This window comes from Onychostoma macrolepis, chromosome 15, assembly GCF_012432095.1.
Source record: "Onychostoma macrolepis isolate SWU-2019 chromosome 15, ASM1243209v1, whole genome shotgun sequence".
Classification (NCBI taxonomy): domain Eukaryota; kingdom Metazoa; phylum Chordata; class Actinopteri; order Cypriniformes; family Cyprinidae; genus Onychostoma; species Onychostoma macrolepis.
The window spans coordinates 19,596,268-19,618,802 of NC_081169.1; the positions used below are offsets into that span (position 1 = coordinate 19,596,268).

A 22,535-nucleotide genomic window follows, 5' to 3' on the forward strand; every position below is an offset into this window, starting at 1 on the left:
GCAACCCAATAGGGTAAGCACCACCACACTTTGGATATTATTTTGTAAATAAAGTAGTAAATTTTTTTTATTTTTTTTTATGCAAACAAAACTCTTGCGTTGCTTCATAAAATTTAGGTTAAACCACTGGACTCACACTGAATACTTTCATGATGTCTTTCCTACTGTTCTGGAACTTGAATGTGTAAGTTGCATAGCTTCCTATGGAGGGTCAGAGAGCTCTCAGATTTATCAAAAATATCTTAATATGTGTTCTGAAGATGATTGAAGGTTTACGGGTTTGGGTACAACATGAGGGTGAGTAATTAATGACAATTTTTAGGTGAACTAACCTTTTACTGTAAATTCTTGTTGTACTCTTGTTGTACTCATACAATAATCCAAAGAGTACAATAAATACATTTACAAAGTCTCCTAAGTTGTGAAGCACCACCTCCTCTTCCAGGACAACGGAGACATTTAGCACATTTGACAGGTCCCTTGAAGTGCAACTGCTGCTGCTTACTATTCCAGTTTTCATTTCAGTTGTGTGGTTCTCCAATGGCTCTGTAAAAAATAAAAAATATAAAATAGCAATGTCAATATAAGTCGACATAACTTCAATAACTTATGCAGCCTGCATTACACAGAGCCACGTCACACAAATTGCATCTAAGAGCTCATAATATTTGACACTAATATGGAATTAACATATTCAATAAGAACTGAGTTAAATACTCACTGTGAAATTCATAGTGGTACCTTTTCTACACTTCTGACTTCTGACTAAATAGTTCCTCATAAGCTCAAACCTAGCAATGGTGGGTTACACCGAGGGGAACAAAAAAAATGTGTTACATCAGAAACGTTTTCCTTGGGTCTCATACATTTAATATAATAATCATAAAATGAAATAAAAATAATTTAGTTCAATAAATAGTAACTTTAGGTAACCGAGAGATATTGACAAAAATTATATCTCAATATTTTCTGGGATTTTATCATAACAACAATTAGACAGACAATATTTTGCTGATATATTGTTTTTGTGCTTACATTTTAAGGACTACCGTGGACTCCAAAAGTTTTGATATTCTGTGTGGTGGTCAGTTCACAACAGTCATAGAAATTAATCTTTTCCAATATGTTTAAATTGAGTTTTTATGGGCATTTTTACCTTCATAAAGCCATTTTTTCTAAAAATGTGCATCATCTTTTGAGTCAAATTCTTACATTTTAGTAGTCAATAAGAATAAGACATTTGTGCTGTTACCAAGCAAATGAAATCAATATCAACAAAATTCATCTTTGCAATGCAGACGAAACAGAAGCTGCATCTGAAGTGGCATTTAGAAACATTTACAAACTGTTTAATGCAGGACATCAACTATTTAAGCTACAGTTACAACTGCATAAATAATGTTCTGATATTTTAAACACGAATACTGATATTTGGAATTATTTAAAAATGAAGATACTTTAAATGTGAAATTAAACCTGCCAGTAGGAGGCAGCAAGTCACTGTTAATAAGTGAGTCATTGCGATTGAACCAAATCATTTAAATGGTTGATTCATTCAGGAAGGAAACACCGACATGTTGCTCAAACATGAGACGCAAATTGTTATTATTTTTGTTGGCGAAATAGAGCATAAACAGGCAATATTGTGTCTAAAACGTAAGTCCCTTAATATTACCATCTTGTTTATTGAACTGCTGTATAAAATCAATATCACATTTGTAATCATGTTGCTTTGTGGTAGAAAAAACGTCACTCTTCGTGTGATATTGATTAACCATTTGAAATGATGTAAATATATACATTTTCTGCCCCCATATCTTGAATTTTATGATCATTCTAAATGCATTTTAATAGACTGACAGAGCTGGGTAGATTACTTGCAAATTGTAATCCGTTACTGATTCCAGATTACATGACAAAAACTGTAGTCAGTAACGTAATCCGTTACATTACACATTTTAGGTAATATAATCAGATTACTTTTAGATTACTTTTGATTTAACTCCGTTATCACATTGATTTAAATAGAATTATCTTGTACCATAATGATGTAAAACAAAATGCAAAAATTAAGAAAACTTGTTCCATTCATTGTAATTTACAACATGAAGTGCATTAAACATTATATTACATCAAGGTTTCCCAAACTAGGGTTCGTAAAGGAGCTGCAGGGCGGTTGTGAGTTTAATGAAAAGCTGACAATTAAATTATAAAAAAAATTTAATGAAAATAAATCATTTTAAAACAATCTCCCTTTTTTTCATTATTATTTGAATTCCCTTTCGAGGAAAGTCTCTTCACTTGGCGGCCATATTTGCAATGCCTCCGGGCAGCTCGTACAAGACCTATCTTAATGAATGGGGGAATCCTGAAATCTCAAAAACTGCTCACTGAACTCACAATTAAATTACATTGTCAAATCAGCAACAAAAATCTGAATTGAATTGCCCCATGAATGTTGTTTCTTACACTCAAATAGAATTTAAAAAGCTTATTTTTCAGGCTAGACCAGGCAATGCGCATGCGGAGTCATAATGTGCTTTTGACTGCACATATGCATTGGCTGGTCTAGTCAGGTTTCTATGGGAAATTTGGCTCTTTCATTTAGAAAGTGGGACTATTCCTCCATATTGCACGTTGCAGTTTCTCCCATTCATAAATATACGAGAGAACAGTCTTTGCATTTCTATAGTCTTTGTTTTAAATAAAACACTTACTGAAAAAAGATGAAATATGTCTATTTATCTGCATGCAATGTGATCATTAATCAACATCAAAGAATCCGTGAGCATGCAAATGTATTACATAATTATTGAAATATTTATTTTAAAATCTAAGAGGTACTTAAAGCAAATATATTTGGTGAATAAGGTTTAGATGACATAAAGTTTTGGAATGCCTGCATTACATGTAACATGTAACATTACATGTGAATATGTGCATTTTAATTAGTTATAATTAATAATACATGGTTAAAAAACCTACAAAGTAATAATTCAAATAAAAATGAATGTGTTCATCAGTAGCCTAGTTGATGCAATGTTGAAACCCTTTTTAAACCTGAAATAATTTTTTTAAATCCAGTGTTCAAATGCTGTCGCCACCTGACTAAAGACTGATCTTTGTGTGAATGTCCACAAAACTGGACTATATATATATATATATATACACATATAATATGTATATAATCGGTAGGCTATTTTAGAAAGGAAAATTAAAAAAAATGAAAAAGAGAAATTAGGGAGAATCAATGATTTATGAATGATTTATTGCTATTGTGTGAATAATATGTAATCATGTAATCCATAAAAAAGTAATTGTAGTCTGATTACGAGTATTTTAAAATGTAACTTACTCTGATTACAAGTAGCTTAATTTTTGGAATCTGATTACGTAATCCAGATTACATGTAATTGGTTACTAACCAGCTCTGTAGACTGAATCATGCAGTGAAAGAACGCACTCTAATGCGCACGCGCACTAGTCTAACCTTCATCACGTAATGTATGCATGCAGTCTGTAGGTGGTTTTTGCGAACGTTAATCATAATGTCAAACCCCACATCGTTAAAACAGCAATTACGATATTATCACAGACGATATATAGCCTCGCACACCTCTAACATTACCGAGAGATCAGTATGAGCTAAACTAGGTTATTATAACGCCAACATGACATGATTACAGTCGTGAATTCACCATTATTCTGCAAAATACAATGCAATTTATATAAAATGTATTGTGTCCTAAAGTAAAACATTTGAAAACTCAGTTTAATTAATTTAGCAAATACTTACGTTAACTTATCAGAGGAGGTAATGTAATGTAATGTAAAGTAGGGTAGACTGAGTACAGTAGAGACACTTTCTGCTTTTTTCATCACTACACAAAAACTAGATGCTGAAATGAAGTGATTTTTACATGATATTCCTTTTGCTTGTGTACTAAAATATCATAAATTGATAATAGCCATAAGTAGTTCATATTTTCCACAATTAGCTCATAAACATGAGGTGCATTTTTGTCTCAACTGTACCCATATGGTGTACAGTTGAAACAGTAGCATGGTACAGTTGAGACACCCATTCTTAATGCTCTAAAGCTGGATAACCATTTATAGCAAATGTAATAAATGACAAAATTACAGTTTTAAATAATTACAGTTTAAAAATACATTTATTTATTGGCTTTATTTAATTCAGATTCAGTTAAACAAAACAGGAACAAATATTTAACACTATATGGCAAATATATGGCAAACAGTACAAATGTAAACATAACAGTAAAAATAATAATATACCTGTATATTCTATAATCCTACCCCTAAGCCTACGCATCACTCGAATCTTTCTGCATTTTTACATTTTCAATCATTCTGTATGATTTATAAGCTTGTTTCATCATGGGGACCTAAAAAAATATTCCCAGAAGGTGAATTTACCAAGTACTCCTCGCTGCAGACTGTAGCGCGGTGACGTCAGGTACCTACGTTACCTATGTATTTACCGTAAATACGCAGGTTCAATAATGGTTCATTCACTTCCAGAACATTTACTTACTTTTGTTTTCTTAAAAATGTGCGTTTGTGTTGGCTTTTAATTGTAAGGATGCTTTGCTCATAATCACAGAGAGTGTCATTGCAAATGTGTGCGATTTCAAACATTTATGACATGTTTTATGATATGTGTTGTTAGTATACGACGTGACAGGGATTCTGCTGCTGGTCTTTAAAAGTCTTATTTCGCCTAAAATTAGCCTTTTAAAATAGAGCAGAAATACTTATATTAATAAAGTAATGAATTGCATGCATTGCAAAAAAAAAAAAATACATACATTTATATATATATATATATATATATATATATATATATGTGTGTGTGTGTGTGTGTGTGTGTGTATGTATGTATGTTTCTCATATTTGTCATCTTTTGCATTAACATTATCAAAAATTAATAGATACTGTAACAAATTTATTGTTCATTGTTAGTTCATGTTAATTAATACATTAACTAGTGTTAACAAATGACACCTTATTGTAAAGTGTTACCTCTTAAATTTACCTTCATGTTCATATGACTTTTTAGGGACATTATCAGTGAGACGAAATTCAGAGAAGAGGCTCACTTCATATGTCTAGACAGATCGTTCTTTAACTCCTTAACATGTAGCGAATACTGTAAAAAGTATTTGAGTGTCTGTCTCTCTTCTCATCTTTCTGTCTGTCTCATCTCAACTATCTGTTTTTTTTTTTCCCTGATAGACTGTATTGCCCTCAACTGTAAAACTTTCAAATTGTTCCAGGCTATGCTTTCTCAAGCCAAGCCAACCTAAATTTTGACTTGACAAACTTTTTTAATTTAGTTGGTTAATGCTGATTATAAATTAAATCTCTTAGGTACTTTACAGACAAAGCAAACAACACTCTTTTTCTAACACCATCCTATAATATTTAAAAATACATTTAAAATACTTTCCTTGTATGGCTCTTTTGCCTTTCCTCAAAATTATTTAATATTGTTTGTTATTTTATGTAAATTAGGTGTCGTGAACTGGAGTGCATTTTCTGCACAATACAGACAGGAGTGCCGGGTGTCGTATTCACAGACCCAGTGCCTACGGTGCAGTGAGATACTGTATTTAAAGACTGCACACCTAGGTATGTCAGGACTGACAGGAGGGGAGTCCTGTGTGGGTTTTATTCATTCAAAGAATTTGAGGGCTACTGCTCGGTTGATTGTTGATTGTGATGGATGAATGAGTAGATGCAATTTTTTTTTCTTTCTCCTGTGTCATGTTTATAGTCTATAGTCTTGATCTATATTTGTATATACAATTATATTTTCTGTTTTGTTCTTTGAAATAATAATTTAAAAAAAGGTCACTGTTATCAGTTTGGTTTTTTTGGAGGCACCATGCATAAAATGGGATGCAGACACTGAAAATATACTGTATGTAGTCAATTGAATTTAAAACTACTTTATTGTCTTAAATATTTCACATGCAGAATTGCCAATGCAAAAGTCCAAAATTATCCAAAATAAATAAATAAACAAGAACCATGACAGAGGACAGATTAAAATAAGAAAGGCAGCAGCTATTTGCACTAAGTGATAGCAGGATTTTCTGCTATTTAAACTACTTATTGCAAACAGTGGTAATTACCTGTACCTCAGTATTGTAGTACATTATAAAACATTAACGTTATGCAATAATAACGTATTGAGTGTAAATTATTTATCAACTTTTTGATTATTTCCTTAATTTTTATTGAAAATAAATGCTTTTTGATGTGATTTGAAATTTGAAAAGGGAGAAAAAACTTTGCTAGAAGGCGGATTCGAACCTGGATCGATCGCGTCAAAATGTGAAAATCACACGTTTTACCATCTGCACCACTACAGCTGACGACTGATGTCATCTTAACTAGCCTAATAAGAAATATATAAGGCGCCGTTAAAGGGTAATATTACAATATACACAGTGAAGTAAAGTGCAACAGAATGTTAATAAATATACTACACAGATATTACAGAATAAACTCTGTAATTCCGTATCATTTTACCTGAGATGAAACATGGTTAAAATCATGGATATGTGCTGTATTACATTTTATTGTTTTATTTTTTTTCCACCTTAGGGTTCTTAATACTTTTACATTTTATTATAGTATTCTGTTAAGTATGCGCATGCGTTTTTATGACGTGTTACGTCACGCACGACGCAAAAACACCTACCGTCACCACGTAATGCAAATTACACACGCAATGCGCCTGCGTGTCATAGACATACCATACGTCACTTTGCGCATGCGCGGTAAACATATACCTGACGTAGATACCTGACGTCACCGCGCTACAGTCTGCAGCCAGGGGTGTCTCGAATTTACTGGTATTACTATACTTGTGGGGTCATTTGGTCCCCATAATGTCGGTAATACCAGTACACAAACACACAGCAGCCTCTGTATGCATTTTATTTTCTATAATTGAACTGTTACTGTATACAGCACATAGCAACCTATAAAGGGTGTCTCAACTGTACTCACTTTACCACCTTGTATATTTCTTAAAATGCTATGTAATCCTTTTAACATTCATGTTAAAAAATATATCCATTAATAATAGACAGTTGGGATATCACAAATATAATTTTTTAACAGAATTTGCGTAGCATATGTGTAAATGTGACTTTTATCCTATTATCATAATACTGTACAACTAAACAGCATGTGAAGCAATAGGATACCAATCCGGGTACAATTGATACACTGTGTCTCAACCGTACCCCACTGACATGCTCGCACGTTTCTCTAGATTATGAAAAGACCTTGCATGTAGGGTTGTTCCGATTCCGATACTAGTATCGGAAATTCCACCGATAACACAAAAAATTCTGGCATCGGTATCGGCGAGTACTTGAACCCATGTACGGATCCGATACCATTTTCTTAAACAAGACCTATAGTTATGCGCACTAGCTTTGCTTAACGCTGCAAATAGGAAATCAATTCTTCTTCGCTGCTCAGAATGCAAACACAGGAAGTTGTGCTGTGTTGCCACAAGCAACCACTATATAGAGCAGCGAAGAAGAAGTACAAACGTGCAAGCACATTGCCAGTAAATCACTTGCATATGCGACTAAATCTTCACCCTGAGCGACTAAATGATGTCTAATATTAGCCACTGGCTGATAAATAATCAGATTTTACTCGCCAGTATGTGAGTTGGAGGCTATGTATAAGTTTAGCGCAGATATATTGTCACTCGCCGAACACTCTGACTGAGCGCTTCAGAGTTTCTCTCTCCGTCAAGCGATCTATTTTTCAGATCATCTGAATGAATGCGCAGCGCACCTGTATTTGACGCACCGTAAGCTCTAGTGTGAAGTGCACGACTCGCCGTCGCTTTGCTTTTTTTCTCACACGCAGAGAGAGAGAGAGTCTTTTACATGTAGCGCGTCAATTCCGAATGGTATGTAAACGATATTCTTTGTTGTATTTTCCTGTCAAAATAACGGAGTTCCTTTTGGAATTCTTCAGTTTAACTGTCGGGTTCTCCAGTAGTAGGCGGAGCTAATGCGCAAACGACAATCTCATTGGCTGGCGCTCACCTATTATCGTCCCTGTTTTGATTTCAGCAAATCAGTTCGAGCAAACGCAGACAACGTGATTAATATTCATGAACCCAGCAGCTCATTAATCTTTAGTGCGTTTATATTGTTCTTAGAATTCATAGTATGATTATTATTATCTTATCAGTATTATTGATAGTTTTTTCCCCCATTTTTACAGAAACAGACTAAGAAGACTAGAAGACTAATATGCATTCATACATGGTTACCAAGTTTTAATTCTAATTGCTAAAGTTCTATCAATAAATAATACTTGATTATCATAATATAATTATAATGCTTGACTGACTGATGTTAAGAGTGTACTTTTTTCCAAACATTATATATTATATTTTTTGTTTACTCGCCAGACTATCTATATCTATCTATCTATGGTGAAGCGCACCATAAAATAATTGTATCAATTCATACAGGGCTAGTAAGTAGTACATACAGCTGTATAACCAGATACACAGTATCGGATCAGTACTCGGTATCGGCCGATACCCCTGAGACTAGGTATCGGAATCGGTATCGGGAAGGGAAAAAGGGTATCGGAACATCTCTACTTGCATGGCACAATGTCATAAAATATGTCTATTTTTAGAGCACAGAGTAACGTTTGCAATGATATATGTTAAGTTTAACAATCATAAAAGAATAATAAGTTATTCATTGTGGAAGGGACATGGTGAAATGAAAATCTTTTGCCGATATCTTTGGAGTGGAAAGACGCACACATTTCAAATTTCCCACGATCAAAGACAACACTAATACACATGTGTGGAGCAAAAATCACGGCTCGGGGTTCTTGTGTACGCAAGTTATTTAAAGGTGTTTCAACTGTACACATGTCTCAAATGTACTCAGTCTGCCCTAACTTTAATATCATACCCATGTTTTGCGTTTTTATATTGAAATTACTGAGACCTACACTCGGTTTAACTTAAACGTGTCTTAATAAAGACAAAGTTCACTACTCACCATAACTTTAATGATGGAAAAACCGTCTGGAAATGATGTTTTGTCGCTTATCAGCATCGGCGCCGCTCTCTCGCGCACAGAAATTTGAATCCGCCAACGGTTTCTCTCAGGCGCATGCGTACACGCGTTTTTTTTTTTTTTTTTTTTGCTGCAAGGTTTGTTGGGCCAACACAGATTTTTCACTTATGCTTGATAGATTGGCTGAGCACAATTTAATATGTTTGGTGAATATATATATTTAATTTTAACTTCAGACCTTCAGCTGAAATTAGTACACTGTATTTTTTTCTTATCTTTTTTTTTTTTTCTTATTTAAAGTTTTTTGAAAAACCTGTTGTGTTGATTATTTCATCAATAATTTTCAAATTTTGTTTAATGATTCCAGCGTCTGTACTTTTCTCTCTAGTCTATTAAAGTCATGTGTGAATGTGCCATAATTAAAGCTGCATCACGTGTTTTGAACAACTATATTTAATGATTAAGTAGCCTACTAAAACCTACACAGTGAAACTATGGGTATCTTGTGTGTGGGTGATCTAAAGTAATGTTCCTATGATATTTCATAATAAAGTTTTTGAACCAGTGCTTCTGCAAATGCAAGGCTTCTTTAAAGATATGAATGCAATATGCAAAGTTTTGATCATTGGACAGCCTGTGTTACAAATAATGACTGTTTTGACTTTTGTGGCTAGAGTTTTGAAAAATAACACGAAGGTTCTGTTATTAGTGCAAAAATGATTGTAAAAAACAGTAAAAGGCATTTTTAATTCAATTCAAAATTAATATTGAAAACGCTGTCTCCTATCCCAGACACGGATAAGGAGAGATTTCAGGACTGTTCAGGAAACCTATTTGAAAACATAATTTTCATTTGGTGGCTCAGAAATTACACACTGCAGCTTTAAGTAATAAAGTGCTTTCAGAATTGAAGTATTCACTCAGCCTCTCTCAAGCTGTTGAGTTGTTTATGCATATCATAATGAAGAGGTCCTTCAAAATGTGTCTAAGAATAGTGTGCTAGAACTGCCTTTTAACTAGAAAACTTGCATTGCAGATTAGCACACACTAGCCTTTTTACTACATTGATTGAGCATTTAAAAAAAGCCCTGGATTTGTAAAAGAACTGCATCCTTTAGAAGATTAAAGAATGGATTTGCAGACATCCCTGAAATACTGAGCCAAAAATTAAAGCTAAGCCATTAAAAAGCACCTGTTTGTGAGGAAAAATGAAATATTCATTAGAAAAGCCACTCAGAAATCAGACAGAGCTGCCCCAGTTTACACAACCCAACTGAATATGATACAATTATAAAACTAATAGCAGAATCATCATATTCTAAAAGTCAAAGCTCATGGTAGAAACAGGTATGTTTAATTTAAAAGCATGGATTGTTTACTTATTTATAGCTAATAAACTGAGGACAAGTATCAATAGAGTTGATTAATGTGCTCTTGCTGTTCTGTTACTACATAGGCCTTGATGTTGAATAAAATCCACTGAGAATACATAATTTACCTGAATTTCTAATTCGACCAGTGATATTTTTCCCTGTGCAAAACAGTATGATTTAAATTATTGACAAGGAAACGCATAAATGAAATGTTTGAATTTCTTCTCAAATGTGCTTACGCAGAGGGTGTTTTCGCATCTAGGGTTCATGGTCTGAGACTAACTGCCAGAGCCGGGAAACAGGAGTGCAATTAGCACTTAAATTTTTTTTATTAGGGCTATAAGGAATGCTAATTATAGAACTCTTGAAGTGGAAATTTCCAAATGAAAATCATTTGCCAGCTTTAAGTGGGTCAATTAGGGGAAAAAGATTGTAAGACTGCTCCAGTCAAGAAATTTCTTTTCAGAGTGAGTCCTGAATTAGCAATGAGAAATAGCTACTGATTGTGTATGTTATGCATAAACGGGGCTTACAGTACCTCTCTGACCTTTTCATTCTGTTTCAGCCAGTCCTGTGAAGAACAAAAGAAGCGAGCTGCAATCCAAAGCCTCATGAAGAGCTATTCAGTCTAACCTGCGGTCTTATTTTCCTGAAAATTGCATGATTTATCTGTAAAATCATACAGCTATAATTTTTGCCAAGTGATAGAGCTAATATAATAATAGAAATTTTCAGCTCATTCAATCAAGAAAATGCTATACATAATTATACAACAGTTACAATCGTTTCAGTCCTCTAATCTGATGGCGCATGGTGTATTTTTATAATACTGGAACAAATTAATACAAATAATAAAATAATAATAATAATTCATTTATTTATTTTATTGGGCAGGTCTTATATGTGGTGTGATAGTGTGATTTGATTTGAAATCATAACCCTTTCTCATGAGCTGTTTTTCTGTTGAACACAAAAGTTCCACTTTTGTAGACTATCAATGAAATGGTACTGAGCTGGATTACATCTATATGGAAAAGAGGTACTTGGTGGTGTCTGCCTTCTTTGTATTCACACCCACATTTCATTTTTCCAATGAAGATCTAGAGCCACAATAATTTATCCATCATTGCTAGAGGAAAACAAACAACTATACCCTATAAACTGGAGTTGAAAAGTGTGGCGCTAAAATAAAATGATAGGACTTCCTATCTCTGGGGGATGTATACATGTGCTTTAATATTCATGAGTGCATATTTATGTCTGCATGTTTAAATAACACAGCGGCTCCAGCCTCTAGCCTGATCTGCCATGCATCTGCCATTAGCCAAGGTCCTTCCTCTTGTTTTATCATTTTGTTTACTTCTGTGATTTTTTGAATAATTCATAAAGTTGAAGAGCTGGGGGCAGTGACATGGGAATGCGGAGAGTAGCCAGCAAATGACAGACATATGAAGCAGATATATTGAAAAGGGATTTCCCGTAGACTGATACCTATTCAGTTGCCGATTCAGCAAGCTATTTAGACCACACTTGAATATGTCTGAAGGTCTTTTCTTAAATATCAAAACCAAGTGGCACAAAACACTTTTCAAGCTTAATATTTATGACATTTCAAATTATTAAAAAATAGATATACTGCTCAAATGCGAGAGATGGAAAGGAGCTTGTTGTTTGTGGAATTTGGTTTAATTTTGCATCTAATGCAGTGACATTCAAAGTGTTTTTATCAGTCCAAATACTTCTTGGGAACACTTCGAGCACCAGAAGGCTCGGCTAGACTCATGTACAGAATATAAATCATGATCAGGCCTGCAGATGGGTTGATTAGAAGTCTGAGCTTTCTACACAAAGAAATATAAAATTATACAAAATATACTTTTTATACTTCCCTTTGTAGTATGCACCTTACAAATATTACATAATATAATGAGCTACAATAGCAACAACAGCCACTTGTAATCACATAAAATTCCAAAACCTAATTACATATTTAGTAATAACAGTTAATGTATTTAAGCTGTAATATAGATGCTAAAGCAAGGCCCAGTGTGATATAAGAAATACTAATGAACGGCTACATACAGTGGCTTCATGTATTGCATTCAGCAGAACTGATTAAATTGTTCGAAGCATGAAAATTTCACAGGAGCCCATAAAGGGAAAGCATCAAAGCAGTAAAAAGCCCTGATTACACAGCAGCCACGTACTGACTAATTGTACATGTTTTCTGAGAAGAAAGAAAGTATGAGTGCTTTAACAGGATTCTATATGTTTAATATATTCTGTGACTCAATTTAGTGAGTCAATTTAGTGTGTGTGACACACACACTGTTTTGTTTCTCCTCTTTTTCTCTTTTAAAATGAGTTTATGCTAAAATGACTGCATTGTTGTCATTTTACCAATTCTGACTGCTGTCATTTAAAAAGAAAAATGATATTTTCAGATGATTAACTCTGTATAACAAAAGTTAAGTTACTTTGAAAAGAAAAAAACCTGTGGGAACTTAAGTACTGTGCTGTAATGAGGAGACAGAGGCGTGAGGCGTGAGTTAATAAACATGGTCAAAACACAGGCAGGGTCGAACACCAGCAAACAGGCATGGCCCGGGCAAGACACAAGAGTAGTCCAGTGAACAGACAGGGTCGATCAGCGGCGAATGTGATCCAGAGAGCAAAACAAAGAGAGATAATCCAGCTACACGATAATAGTCCAGGCAGGGGCAAACAGAGTCCAAACGACAAGACGAGAGAGAGATCCAAAGCAGGCTGTAAACTTCAGGGCAGGCAGAGATCAGACAAGATGAGAAAACAGGCAAAGATCAAGACACGGGTAAACAGACTATGAACAAGACTAAACTAAACTTTAACTCAGGAAACAGAATGGCTCCGTAAAGTCGCTATCGCTAGGAGAGAGATAAACGCAGACAATACTCGGCAATTTGAGAAGGATCTGAGTGGGTGTAATATAGTGTGTGTGTGATTGACTGCAGGTGAGTCCCATCAGTGCAATGGAACATGGGAAATGTAGTCCAGGGTGATGTGTAACAGTCTGTGTGGTGTGAGAGTCAATATAATGGAAGGGCGACCTCTTTTCATGTACTTTCAGCTACATTTGCACTATTTGCAATATCTCTGAACTTAGCTATGAAGGTGGCTTTTGATAGACAGTCTGTGTCTTTTCCTCTGACCATATATGGAATATCAGATATGCATTTAAATCCAAAACCCTTCTTTTTTTTTTTTTTTTCTTTTTGACTCGAGCAACAAAACTCTCCTTTGACATAATACAATGATCTCTGTGCTTAGAAGACGGGAGCAAGCTACCTAAAGCCCTTTAATAAATGGCTGTTGTTGTTCAAGTTGACACCACAGGACCCGGTTGGCATGAAGCTGACTGTTCTGTATTTTAAATGAGGTACTTTTCTATATTGACTACATACTCTTCCTGCAGTAAAGCTATTCAGATGTTCATATCAAAATTAAGCATTAAAAGAGTAAATGCGTCATTAGCGTTTCACTGTTAAATAGTGCTATTCTAATATAACAATAATAACAAATCACTCTGTATCTAGCCTTATGTTACAGTAAGTGCTCACTGTGTCAAGCACTAGAAAGTGAAAATGAGATCCCAAATGAACTTTAATGGCTAATATTGCCTTTGGGAGCAGAATCATATGCTTTTTGAGAGCCAATTATTCTGGCTTTTTATCTTAAAGACCTTAGATTCTAAAGCAGGTTTGGGCTAGTAATTATGCAGAGCATGCTGAAATAGCTTTTCAGTTATTTATACACCTGTATTGCTGTTATTTGTATAAAGGAGGTAAAAATGATGGCCACCATCATGTTTTAAGAGAGAATTATACTATACACTGTAGCTAAAAATAGCAGTCTAATGCAGCCTGTGTGGAAGCACCATTTAAAAAGTAAAAGCTCAAGTGTTTTCTGATTAATGGTGCTATCTCCATTTTTTATTCTACTTGACTAAAGCCATTGAAGTCAATTAATTTTGAATGCAATGAATGCAGTCTGTTGAATGAAGACTGAAAATGACATCACTGAGACAGCTGGTCTTGATGTTGCAGTACATAATGATATATATATATATATATATATATATATATATATATATATATATGTATAATTGGTATTTAAAGGGATAGTTCACCCATAAGATAACATTCTGTCATTATTTACTCGCCCTCATGTCATTTCAAAAGGTGAAACGACATGACAAAAGGTGTATTTAAAAAAAATAATTGAACAGTTCTTTTGAATTTAGGCACAATTAATGTGGTCTGAAGCTTTCAGACATCATAAAAGCAAAAGAGAGTATCATAAAAATATTCCATAAAACTTGTACACAATATTCCAGGTCTTCTGATGCCATATGGTAGTGTGATAAACAGCTCAAAAAAAGTTATTGTTTACTGAAAATCATAACATCTGCCCTAACTCCCCTTCGTGTGCATTATGGAAGATTGTCAGTAAATATAGACATACATTTTAATTTTATATGATCATATGATATATGATTTCAGAACATGTTGTTATTGTTAACTAAAAAAAAAAACGACTACAACTAAAACAAGAACAATTGTTTTCGTTAACTGAAATAAAGCTAAAATTAAATAAAAGACAAATATTAGATTAAACAAACTTAATACTTAAATGAAAATTAAGCCTAAAATTTTCTTGGTAAGTAACTGAAATAAAATGTTAAAAATTTTACAAAAATTACTAAAACTCACATAAAAAATTGCTATCATGGAAAAGAGTCAATTGATTTTAGAGTCTAAATGTCTACTACAATTGTTCAAATTTTCATGGAAGAATTTATATATATTTTTTCATTTCTGAATGAAATATTCTTTAAGAAAGCTTCAACAGCAACAAAAAAGCCTCTATTCAGAAATCTGAAGTGTAAAGGTCTTAAATTATTTTATGGATGCCGACTTAACTCCCACCCTTCTTATTCATCTCATATTTATTTAGGATGTCAGTGTGTGTGAGACTGTGGTCAGGAGATGGATGCACTACGTGAAATAGCTCACACTGATGGATCAATGCAAACATTTCTGTTGACAAGGATGAATGTGAATATAAAACCCACACATTACAATGAATCACTTCTGAAATCTGAGCAGTGTAGTCTCCCTACTGAGATAATTTGGTTATTTCAGGCATATATTTGTATCAAAACAGATTGAAAACATCCAAATTTTACATCAAAAATTTCAGAAGAGATGAGCTGCGCTCTGCATGCTAAAACGTCCCCTGTGATGATCACAATACAGTGTACAGGCAGGGATCAATGTTGACTGTTAATAGGATAATTAGCTTTTGTCAGAGACATGAACAAATACCTTTTGGGCCAATTATTCACCGCCTGCCCATTTTATATATGCAAACACCTCAGATAGTCAATTAATTACAACTTTTTTCTTGTTGTATTAAGAGAACCATTGTTTCAGAAGGATACATTTTTTTTTATTTTTTTTTTTTTTTTTATCACTATTTTATATTTTACTATTTTATGTTAAACTGATCAGAACTGACGGTAAAATATATTTGTAATTAAAACATTTAAAATAGATGCTGTTCTTTTCAATCTTGAGGGGGAAAATATATCAGTTTCCACAAAAAAAATATTGACAATAATAAGTTTTTTTCTTGAGCTTCTAACAAATCAGCATATTAGAATGATTTCTGAAGGATCATGTGACACTGAAAACTGGAGTAATGATGCTGAAAATTCAACTTTGGTATCACAGGAATAAATTTGTAATATATTAAAATAGAAAACAGTTATTTAAATTGTAATAATATTTCACAGTATTACTGTTTTTACTGTATTTTTGATTAAATAAATGCAGCTTTCATTCAAAAACATAAAAAAACCTTACTGATCCCAGACATTCAAGGGTAATGTTTTTTTTGTTTTTTACTTGATTGGCAAATTGGACGTAACTAAAAAATTCAGTTTATTAATCTTTAGTTTGTAAGAGTCATTTACTCGCAAATCAGACTTTGCGGCTCGCTTTGTTTGTTGATGAATGTTTGCAGGACAGCCTCTATGATGCATGCCAGTCTATTTTTGTAGTATCGTTAATTTCATATTTACCTGCCCCTAAATGTCACATAAAAATGAGCAGACTGTGTTTTGGCTGTTTTATATATCACTCACACTCCCCCTCACATTGTATCTGAATAGACAGTTCTTGGCCAGAATATGCACCAGATTTAATGCCAAATATCTTTGTCTGTCTTGTCTCAGACTGTCTTGTCATGTTGGGACTGAAAAGAGTACTGGGAGTTTGTGAGAGCTGCCAGCATGCAATAACAATTTCCAGAACTGCGAGTGTCTTAGCATATCGTCATCTATACCTGTCTGGCTTCATACTGACATAGTCCAATAGGGCACATCACTTCTTCAGTCAGCTATGAGAAAGTATTTGCACCCAGCGGAGCACTCAATCACATCAGAACAGGCCTACTGACACCAAAGCCACCATAACTCTCCTCAGAACAAGAGGCTTTTGCTCCGGTCCTGCAGTCACGCTCGTCCAGGACTCCACTAAGATTCAGAGCATGTTCCCGCTCTCCACACCCACGCACCTATCAGTCTCATGGCTAATGAGTCACGGAGCTCTTGTGGCGCGATCGAGAACCCCAGCTATACCTCCACACGTCTTCTGATCGCGAGAGGTGGAGGGGAGGGTCGGCGTCTCCCGGGCTGAAACACAGCCAAGTCTTTTCATTACAAAAAGTGGTCTGAGTCTCTGCTCTTAGGCCGACTCACTCACTCATTTCTGTCTGCTGCAGAGCCATTACGATGATTGAGGTTAATTGCGTAAATATTTCAGGTGGCCCGGCGCAATGCGTTTTGTCATTGCAGCACCAAAATAGAGAATTACACAGAGCTTGTTTGTTTATTCCAGCAATAAAGGAGCTCATTGTGGTGGTGCTGCCCCGAATCTCGATTCGAACCCACGCTTCCTGATTTGGAAGTGACATTCGCAATTTCTTCGGTGCAAGCTGAATGCGGCATTACTGAATCATTTTCCAAGTCGGCAATATGTCGTTGCTCGCTGGGAAGAATTCCAGCGCAGGCTTGATCAGTGTGGCCGATTCATCACATTCCTGCTGTTCTCTTCAACAGAAACATAGATTACAACCTACAGCCTGTACATAAAGGAACCAGGTCAAGGACCAACATGATGGATGGGGTACATTTAAACCATAGTTTACAGCCACCCACTTCCAAGCTTTTTCAATGACAAACAAATCTTGAAGTCCCCTGACAGATATTCACTGCTTCTTAATTGATTAGCTGTTTCTCTCACCCGAACAGAGGAGGGCTAAATTAAAGAGTGGTTGTGTTTTCCTAACTGACACAGGCACTTTGTCAGTGAAAGGTTATTGGCTCCTCTCCCATCCTCATGACCTGCCAGCGCAATCCGACGGGGAGCTTCCGAATCCAACTTCTAATAATTCCTCCTTGGCAGTTTTAAGCAGGATCAGTGACCGAGGTGCTTGTGCGGAGGGGGCAGCTGGGAGCGAAGTCATTTAGATTCTGATCACACGCTGGATTTACCTCCCCCTGTGCAGCAACACGGATAACCGCTGCTTGTTTGTGCTGTTTGGGTAAATGGCATATAGCCTATCTTTTGTCACATGCTTTGAAGAATAAGTAGACACATTATAGAACACTTTTTTTATTGATGTCCAGTTGTTGTTGAATTTAGTTGGTGGATTTTTGCTATTGTGAAGGAGTGTGGACTAGTAATTTCTGAATACTGAAAGCTATTGCTATGACTTGCTGAGTTCAACCTAATGTGTTGTACCTACCAGAAATCATAGCAAACATCTAACATTTACTTCTTTATGTGTACAGATCCCCACTTATATGATTTTAAACAATATAATTAGTGTTGTACTAAAACAACACTGTTATGTTAATATTAGTATGTGCATATACTGTAAAAATAAGTGTAATTATAACTGAAAAATATTGTAAAAACGCTACGAAAACTGTTAATAGTAAGTTCCCATACTGTATACAGGGAAAAACTGTAATTTTACAGTAAAATGCTGTTAATGTTACTGTTATTTCACACAAATGCTGTTCATTTTAACTTTCTATTCGTCGAAAAATATTTTTTAAATACTTACCAAATGTTTTACCAAATACTGGAGTAATGGCTGCTGAAAATTCAGCTTAATATATTAATAATTTATGTATTTTGTATAGGTAAATAGAGAACATTAAATTGATATTATATTTTATTTTTACTTTATTTGGAGCCTTGGTTAGAATAAGAGCCTTTTTTCAAACACATAAAAAAACAATAATAATAATAAACAGTTTTACCCCAGACCTTTGAATGGCAGTGTGTGTGTATATTGTTTTATTTTTATTTTCTATAATATTTTTATGTGTTTGTGTGTGTGAGAGAGAGAGAGTATGCGTAAGAGAAACTCTTCTGGATTGTTGCCAGCTGGTTGTTATGCTTAAGTGTTTCTCAGGTGAGCGACAGCTTTGGCAGTCCCATATGGCTCTGTTCAGTCCGATTCTGTCAGGAGTGCAAAAGAGCTGTGAATAGTTTTGCAGTACTTCTTGGCAGCTGTTCCTCTCATGTGGGAGTTGTCAGTGCTATACTATGCAAGTAATTAGGAAATAATATCAACCCTTCCAAATATGGTGGTTTAATATATTTATTGCTTGTGTTTTTTTTAAACAATATATTGAATTATTATGACCATTTTTATTTATTTTCTAGAAAAGATACAGTCTCAATAAATCTATATAAAATCCTAGCAGTACTTTTACATCCCTCTGCATTCAGCTAGGTAATATATTCAAAGGTAATTGGACTTTTCTGGAAATCAAGCAGGTCATCTGGCCTAGTCGAAGAGGAAAAGAATGGCCGGCCACCTTTGCAGATCTCACCAGGGAGACGTCTGGCATAATTACACCCACCTGCCTCAACGCGCCACCCACAAACACCTCCAAGTTGGCAGGAGAAAAAGCGGAAACCAAGGTCAAATAATACACAGCATTGTGGAAAGCTAGCTGATGAAAAGAAAAGGGCTCAGCGTGGGGGCTCTGACTCACTCTGACAGAATAGAAAATTGCTTGTAATATGCCTCCAATCTGAGCTTCCTGGCGGTGAATCATGTTAGAAGTTTTGTTCCTCATCCCTGGCAGCATCAATTAAGTGACTTTGAGAGATTTGGGCTGAATCGCGTGATGGCCAAAACGCATTAACGAATGACAGATATGTGACTGTAGGGTTGATGGGGCCAGCTGCGTTTTTAAATAATGGCTACCAAGGTCTTTCTGCTAAATGGCAAAAAATAAATAAATAAATAACAAAACGCTGCTGACAGTAAAAGAGATCTGGCCAATTTGATTCTGTGGATATTGCTGCTGTAATTTTCAAATGATAAAACTGGCATCTGTTTGGTTTGAAACAGCCTGCTAAATATTAGATCATCTGCAACTGAACAACTGTGGGGATTTAGACATGTTGTTTTTATTTATCCAGTGATAGATTTAAAGATCACAGTTCTCTCAATCCACAGATGGTGAAGTAAATTTAACTCTAAAGCCTGTTTCACACCACATGCATGTTTATTTTGCTGGTTGCATTAACAGGTGACAGCATTCACACTGTGTGGCAGTCTGCGCAAGAAGACGGTGCTGGGTCGCAGGCTTTCGCCACTGAATTCAAACGTAGAATGTTTGAAGAATATTCAGTCAATCTTGATGATTTTTAACCGTTTGGTTTGAAATCATTCTCAATTCAGTTCTATTGTGATACAGAAGATTCTGCACTGTAAAAAGTGATTAAGTAAATAATAATAAAAAAAATAAGTTAAGTGAATTGTCAAGTTTACTTAACTTTTTTTTTCATTATTATTTACTTAATCATTTTAAGGCAACAGATTTCCTAAATTTTTTAAGTTAAGTCAACTTATCACTTTTTACAGTGTGTCATTTTAAAGGAATAGAAAATTCGCTGAAAATGGATCTTCTGCAGTGAATGGGTGCTGTCAGAATGGGAGTCCAAATATCACAATTATCCACAAGTAATCATACCCCAGTCCACCAATTAACATATTGTAATGGCATTTTAACTGTATACCATCGCTTCTGGCCAAAATATCAGTTCATAATTCATAACAATACTTCCTCCAATGAATAACTCCATCCCCCGTTGTCCTCTTACAAAGTGTTTTTGCTTTTAAATGGTGCTTGATCTGTGCATATTTCTCTTCTGATTTTGACAAGATGACTTTTTCACTGGAAAAAACAATATTATGGATAGAGGACTCATATTTTAGCCAGAAACAACGGTTTTTGAAGTTAAAAACATGCTGATAGATTTGTTTACTACAAACACGCGGCTTTACGTTTCACAAGACATTAATTGATGGACTGGAGTCGTGTGGATTACTTGTGGATTATTGTTTTGTTTTTATCAGACTCTCATTCTGACGGCACCCATTCACTGCAGAGGATCCATTGGTGAGCAAGTGAAGTAAAGCAAAATTTCTCCTAAACTATTCTGATGAAAAAACTCATCTACATCTTGGTTGGGTAAATTTTCTGTTATTATTTTTGGATTAATTATTTCTTTAATGCATTGTGCAATTGCACTGCAGTTTATGCACTTCATGTATGAAACAGACCTAAAATGTAGTGACTTCATAGAAATATGTTGTTCACAAATTCCCCTCTGCCTCACAGAAGTGCAGTAATATCAACAAAGTTAAGCTGTCAAGAAAGTGTTAGAACATTTCCTCAGTCACAGTTTGACTTGAAAGGCAGAGTTCTCTGAGCATTGAGAGTGTATTTGTGTGAGTGTGGAGATGGAACAGAGTAACCTTAGAATGACACACTTTTCAGGGCACTGCCCTCCACTGAGGTCCACTGAGTGGCATGCATGCTCATCGCATCACTTCCTGCTCACTAGTTCATGTCAAACTATTTTGAAGGGGGCTTTCGCCTTTCGCTTCTGCTGCATTGAATCAGATATGTTTGAGTGATTCTTCAATTAAGGGCATTTTTAACTACTTCAGCTTTGTTTCGTCTGCACAATCAAGGATACACAAGTCAGAATAATTGAACAACCATCTGATCTGGATACTGGATCCATCAGTACAATTTAAAATGTGTAAATTTGTAATTATAAAAATTAAAAAAAATAAATAAATACAAATTTATACACAACATAAGTTTAAAGTTATTATAATCAATCCTTTAAAACGTGATTTTAAAAAAAAAATTTATATGACTGTATTTCATACCTTAATTGCACAGTTTTCACTCAGGCATAAATCACAACCCAAAAAGCATAATGTCAGTAAAGCCCACAGTCTATGAATATACAGTGCCTATAAAAAGTCTTCGTACCTTCATTTTTTTTCACATTTTGTAATGTTGCTGCCTTATGTTAAACTGCTTTAAATTACTTTTTTTCCCACACATCAATCTACACTCTATACACCATAATGGCAAAGCAAAAAACAGGTTTTTCTTGTGCTTCAGCTAAGTACTGAGTTAAAGGTATGAAGACTTATGCAATGTACTTATTTCAGTTTTTTTATTTTTAATTCATTTACAAGGTTGTGACAATTCTGTTTTTGCTTTTTCATTATGGTGTATGGAGTGTAGATTAATGTGGAAAAAAAGTAATTCAAAGCAGTTTAATATAAGGCTGCAACATAACAAAACATGAAAAAAATTAAGTTTTTTTATAGGCACTGTATATCAATAATTCTGTGTTTATTAGTCATACGCTACGCTCTCGATCTATGTGTATGGATCTGCTTGCTGTAAATGGCTCTTGTGCAGCTGAGCGATTTTGAGAGGGCCAAGTGTATGTCAACAGCTGGATGATTCTTCCTAATGAGTAACAGCAGGTGCCCTCTATGTATGAAGAGAGGGACATCATAATATCAACAGTTTATGAGAGTTAATCTTGCCATCTAACCCAAATGGGTCTCACTGTTTGAGTTTAAGAGCTGTTCGTCCTTTATGATAAAT

General features: G+C 34.8%; 1 protein-coding gene across 1 annotated transcript in view; it reads right to left on the reverse strand.

The window, feature by feature from the left end:
• Nucleotides 1–225: 225 nt before the first annotated feature.
• The window catches only part of LOC131554185 (sialate:O-sulfotransferase 1), a 67,900-nt gene continuing 45,590 nt past the window's right edge, over nt 226–22,535 (reverse strand). Inside the window, exons 11-12 of the transcript XR_009274355.1 lie at nt 722–791; nt 226–546 (exon numbers count right to left, since the gene is read on the reverse strand). The gene's annotated coding sequence lies outside the window, so the exon portion shown is untranslated. The remainder of the gene's footprint in view (nt 547–721; nt 792–22,535) is intronic.